Source organism: Urocitellus parryii, chromosome 4, assembly GCF_045843805.1.
Source record: "Urocitellus parryii isolate mUroPar1 chromosome 4, mUroPar1.hap1, whole genome shotgun sequence".
In the NCBI taxonomy this organism is placed as follows: Eukaryota; Metazoa; Chordata; class Mammalia; order Rodentia; family Sciuridae; genus Urocitellus; species Urocitellus parryii.
The window spans coordinates 77,700,130-77,707,011 of NC_135534.1; positions in this window are offsets into that span (position 1 = coordinate 77,700,130).

Sequence of the window (6,882 nt, forward strand, 5' to 3'; positions counted from 1 at the left end):
CTCATCCTTTCTGCTCTCTTCAGGGCTTTCTTTTGCTGGCCAGCTATAAAAGATTTATTTCTCCCAGGGAAAAGAATTAAATTTAACAAGACTCTCTAGCATTGCATTTCAATTTTCCTTTTGAACCAATACATATTCTTCACTAATAATGGAAGAAAACCCAATAGGGAAAATATTCTGGATATGAATTGGCAATTTAAGTGAATTAAAAATATTGTAATTCTGACCAATAATTCAAAATATATGTATAATATATATCAAGTTAAACTCTAAGACTGATGAAATATAATGTATTTTTCATATTCAATTTGGGTGAAGATGTGGGGAATTAAGCACTTTACAGCATTATTAATGGTATAACAATGGAAATAATGTTTTTGAAGAGCAATTTGGCAATATCGATCATGATTTGAAGTTCAGGCACTGCTTTGACTCTGCAGTGCCATGGATAAAAGGTTTATTTTAGCATTGCTCACAGTAAGAGATGGTGAATAATATGAATGTGGTTGAAATAATTAAGGTAAATCAAGGCAATGGAATATTTATGGTGTTATCAAAAAATCAAAAAAGATTGAGCTTTAAGTACAGAAGAAGATAGTCAAAAGGCATGATATCAAAAAAGTGACTCTGTAAGAGAATATGTATATATGTGTGTAAATAAAAAGAAGTCATCTCACATAGCAAAAAAAACGTTAATGTTCCTTGCTTTGAGATGGGAGTAAGGAGGGGGAAGCTGCAGTATGTGCATTTCAATTTTCCAAAGGAGAACTATTGCTAATATTCTAGACACCTTTGATTGGTATCATCTGATTTTTTCCATATTCTAAACTCAGGAAAGAAAAACTTTAAGAAAAATTAAAGTTTTAAGAAAAACTTTAATTTATTTAAGACAAACCCTTAGCCATGCTAACAAAGAGAAGAAGAGAGAGAACTCAAATTACTAACATACGGGATGAAAAAGGCAATATCACAACAGATACTACAGAAATACAGAAGATATTTAGAAATTATTTTGAAACCCTATATTCCAATAAAATAGAAGATAGTGAAGATATCGATAAATTTCTTAAGTCATATGATTTGCCCAGATTGAGTCAGGAAGATACACACAATTTAAACAGACCAATAACAAAGGAGAAAATAGAAGAAACAAGAAATTTTTTATACGCACTCAGACACTCATGTCCCTGTTCTTACAGAGCTTACAGACTTTATTGCATACATCTTTTCTCATCATGCTTTCAAAGAACTAATGCCCATTATTCTTTTGCTTAACATATTTTTATCAACTAAATTTAATATTAATTGTATTGAATATGCCATCAAAGAAAAGCCCCTAGCAGAATACAACAATTACTAATTGGGCATTATGTAAAATTGTGGATGTGTAACCGACGTGATTCTGCAATCTGCATTTGGGGTAAAATTGGGAGTTCATAACCCACTTCAATCTAATGTATGAAATATGATATGTCAAGAGCTTTGTAATGTTGTGAACAACCAATAAAAATTAAAAAAAAGAAAAGAAAAGCCCCTAATACATAACTATTAACCTATAGCTTTGTAAATGTGATATATAAACTCTTTCTTTGAGTTGTTAGTATCTATATATAAATTTTTGAGGATGCTTAAAAGGAAACTCTGGTTGACATGCAATGGCTGTTTCCCAGGGACCCTCAGGCAGATCCTAGTTGGAAATAGCTACTTTAATACCTTCCATTTCTTGTGTACCTCCTCTGAGTGAAGCATTTACATTTATTTTAATTCTTGCAATAACACTACAAAATTAGTATCCTTATTTTACCCTGGAGAAAAGGGAATTCAGAGAGATTTTTGTACAGTGGGTATGATTCATCACTTCAAAAAAAGTCTCCCTTTATTATTGCCACTTTTGATTCAGGAACTTGATTAAAAATTACATAGCCGTCACATTTAATCATCCAAAAACTCCAGTCAGATGGCAAAATCTTATCTCAAATTTACATCAGAGGAAATTCAAAGAAAATGCAATATTAAGTTCACATCAGACTGAATTAATAGACTCTTATTGAGGGTGTTAAACAATGTGAAGTGGTAATGTTATCAGAAATAAGGTCCGACTGTTCCACACCATCAGTCAAATTGAAAGACAAGGTGTTGAGTCAAGGAAGGTGACTTTACTTAAAATGTTGCTTTAGTGAGAAGGAAGGAAAAATTCTGTTTCCAAAGCTATTTTTTCTTGGAAGCTGATCCAAGGTGGCCTATAAAGGTGAGTGATATGTATCCCCAGGCAGGTGGCCTTTTCCTACAGAGAGAGGGCTGGATGATGTATATAAAAGCCATGTGGGGGTGTTCAGTTTCTATAAATCTCTAGAAAAAAAATTGTTACATTATCCTGTCACCTGTTGGATATATATTATACAATGGACAGGCTGTGGGAGGAATGAGAGCTGCCCAGGGTGCTTTTTGCTTGACTGCCAATTGATTGTCAAACTCCTTATAAAGGAGAAGATTCTTTCTTTACCAGTGACACACTACCAACTCCTGGCAATCAATGGACAGAACCCTTCTTCCGTTGACTATCCACTCCAACAGTGAAAGATGACATCCCCAGTGCTTGATTTCAGTGACGCCATCTCGCTGCACAGCAGATTTTAGCTCCCACTCCAAGTTCAGAGGGACCCTCTGTGGGAAGTCTTTGTTGTCACCAAAACACTGGAGTTCCTTAGTCCTGTTTCGATAAAATCATGCTATTTCTCCTCCTTCACATGTACCAACCATTCTGGTTGAAACCACAGGGGTAAAAAGACTACAAAACCAGGAACTGCAAAAATATTTGGTGAGAGCGGAGAAATGTTCAAGAGGTAAGTGTAAAGGAGAGGAATAAACTTGCCTTTCACACTGTGTGAGTGTTAAGCCTTTCATTGTGGTGACCACAATCCCTAACATAACTTAAATGAGGAGCAGTTTATTTTGGCTCACTGTTTTGGAGATTTCAGTCCATGATTAGCAACTCCATTGCTTTGGGCTTGAGATGAGGCAGAGCATTAAGGTGGAAAAGCAGGGCAGAGGAAGAGAGGGAGGCAGGAAGGGAATGAATTGGTGGGGGGGGGGGGAGAAAGAAGGAGGGGGGGTGCTGGGGACAAGATCTAATGTCCAAGGGCAAGCTCCAGTGACCTTCTTCCTCTACCATGATCCTTTTCACCACCTCCTAGCAGTCCATTCAGCAATGAATGGATTAATTCCCTGATGAGGTCAGGGCCCTCATGATCCAATCACTTCCCAAAGCCCCACCTCTGAACCCTGCTCCATTAGGGATCACGCTTTCAACACATAATTCTTTAGTGGATATTCCAGTTCCAAACCAAAACATGTACAGATATGATCACTCCTAAATCAAAACTTTCTATTTCTTATACAAACCCAGTTCACCAAAAAGAGTATAAAAGAGTATAAAACTATTTCCCCACAAAGTCTGGAACTGTGGAGTTAGACCTGCACACATTCGTTTATTAAGTGATTATCTTTTCAACCATGTCAGTTGTGCTTAAAGATACAGCTCTTTAGGGTATTTCTCTTCCCCAGATATAGGAGAGTAGTGGCAGAGGGCATAGAATGCCAAGTTCGAAGAGTCAGATTAGATTTATTGGCCTACTTATGACTAGATTTTGGAAATTTACTACATTTCCCTATGTCAGTTTTATGAAGTGACCAAGCTATCAAATCTTTTAAATTTTTTGTGATAATTATGTGTGGCTACCTAGCATACATTGCTGCCACCAACACTATAATTGCCATCACCACCACCACCATCATCATCATTTTACTTGTCATCATTGAAAGTCTAAAAATTTTTATAACTTCTGTGTTAGTCTGATTGTCCATACTCAGATTTGGATTTCACTCTCAACCGTTGATTTATTTCTCCACCCCCTGATTTCCCTGGGGTGTGGTCCCATTCTCTGTCTTATAGCTATCAGACCATATCAGTTACTATGCTGCCCCTTGACATCCTGGGTGACAAGGACTCTGTTGAGCACCCCCAGAAGTGATCCAAACAAGCTTCTCTTTCAGAGCACATTGACTAAAATCAGACTCCACAAAAAGCTTTTTTACCTTCTGCAATCTAAACCTTTAACCTGGACTAGTTTGGGGTTTTTTTGGTTGTTGTTGTTTTTCCCAATTTTTAATTGTCTTTGGTCTATTTTTGCTCTAAGAGTGTTTTATGTGAAAATTCTTTTGAAACTATGAAGTGCTTTAGACATGTTGAAATTGTTATTGTTTGTCTTCTGGCCAGCTGTTAGTATATTCTCAGCACTAAATTATAATCATGAAACTAAAACCATTAAAAACAATCTTAACTACATTTTGAATTCTTTTATACTTTTCTATCAAGAGCAGAGAGAGGTACATGTTTACTTATAATTAGAGGGGCAGGGTTTTACAATCTCATCTTTATTGTAAAGTGCTTATTCAACATTTGAAGATTTATGTAGTCTTCCAATTCAATAAAGCTTCCCTAAAGAAAACTAGGCATCATGTGGGGCTTATTTTAGATGAACATGTTGTACTTAATTCTTTGTCATGAAAAGTAGCCTCATTATTTTCAATCCATAATGACAAGTTTATTAATCAAATGTTAACAATTTAGGATACCTGGAAAACTATTTTGATGATGAGACACATAATTTATAAAGTATTACGAAGCATTTCTTTGAAGGAAACTGCTTATTTTGTTTACTACTAATTGAAATCCTTTTTATTGGTCCAATAATTTTGCCATAATATTATTTAAATATATTGCTCTGGCTATATCATAGCTGTATTGTTTCAGTCAATAAATATTTGTCTTACATATTTATAATGAAATTCAAAAAAATCCTATAGAAAATGGAGAAAAAATATGAACTGTCACTTAACACAAGAAGAAATAAAAATTAACACTTTTAAAAATGCTTATGGTTTGAATAAAAAACATCAAAACATAAAAAATAAAACCTTGCTAAAGCAAGACTTTGATAAGTTTATTGTTTCCAAAAATACTAAAGACCCACAATATACAGTACAGGCCATAATTTGAAGTGTGCTCTGACGTAGCACTATTGTGGTGGAAACCAGTGGTATCTATGGTGTCCATTGTGCTAGCCACTCACTACAGGTAGCTACCAGTTAGTTAAAATATTGCCAGTCTGAGAATTGATTTTTAAATTCTTTTTAATTTGCATTTAAGTAGCTGCACATCAGTAGTGGTTCTTATGTTGGCACACCTTTGAAAATATAGGAAGTTCATAAATACCTTTGTGGTAGCATAAATTCATATGTCCTTTTTGGAAAACAGTTTGAGAAAAATTAGAATTTAAAAAGCACATATATTTTCCCTTAACAGTACTAATATTGGTAATCTGTAATATCATTAAAATTAAAAGTGTGCAAAAAAGGCAATTAACATTTATTCTGCATAATTTGTAAGAGTCAATAGTTAGAAACCACAAAAATCTTAAATATCTCTTAATAAAAAAGACAAATTTTTATATGCTCATAATGCTATGCAATTCTATTTGACTATTTTAAAAGTATATGTTGGCTCTTCAAATAATGGATCAACTTGAAACACTTTTAATTATTATATTAGTAAAAATATAATTATAGCCAGGCATGGTGACAAATGCCTGTGATCACAGTGACTCAGGAGGCTGAGAAAGCAGGATCACAAGGTCAAAGCCAGCCTCAGCAACTTAGTGAGGCCCTAAGCAACTTAGTGAGACCCAATTTCACAATAAAAGGTAAAAAGGGCTGATGGTATGGCTTAGTGGTTAAGTGCCTCTGGGTTTAATCCCAAGTACTAAAAAACAAAACAAACAAACAACAATAACAAAAAGAATATGATTATATAGCAAAAAGTATACAAGCAAATCTATTTCTCAAAAGGGGGGTGTATATTGGTAGATCTTTGTCTATGCATAAATATATGATAATATATAAAATGAAATGCCATATGTACTTGTTGTAGGGTGGGCTTGCATACTATTGTGCTACTTGAATATTCTATATGCATTTTTAAATTTAAAATCTATATGAGACAAAAGTATTACTTTATTATATATATTCCCTGAAATTTTGCTAGGATTCAATTATGCAAAATTTTTTCTACCTTTTAACATTTTAGTTTTTTAGGGAAGATATACATAAAAACAAATGTATAAAGAATTGTGAGTATTGGTATACTGACTACAGTGATAAATGTTGACTAAGAAAAGGGGATGGGCTACATTATCATATCTTTACTCTTGGTTTTTGTAGGTAATGTTGTCAAGGGTAATTTCAGAATTTGTGCAGAAATGCAGATGAATGGTCAGTATGGACTCAGCCATGTTTCAATGCCACAGTCATTGGTGCTCATTTGCACTAAGCCCAGCGGAGTGGCTAACTAGGGCCACAACCTTTTTCTGATTGAAATCTCCTTTTTCAAGCTTTTGCTTATCACAGTCTTATAGTTCTAAAATATGAATTTTATTTCACTCCTTCACTTACAAAAAGAAAGCTTTAGGAATATTCCCACAGTTTACAGACTATTGTCATATCCAATTCCCTTGATATTAGATGTCAAGACCATTACAATACAGTCCCAATGTAATTCCTTATTCCAACTTTAACTTGCACAACTTCCCGATTTCCTTTCCTCTTGAACTCATCCTTTCCTGAAATATGCCAAGTGCTCTCAAACGTTCATGCTTTTTACATAGTCTTCTCAGTAAAACCCAAAACCCTCAATTATCCCCCCTACCCACCTACCTGCTGAATTCACAGCCTTAGCCTCATGTCACCTCTTTGAATTCTTCCTTGCTGCCCCCAGGCAGAGCTAATTTCTCCCATGCCCTCTGTTTTCTGAAACTCTCTATAATT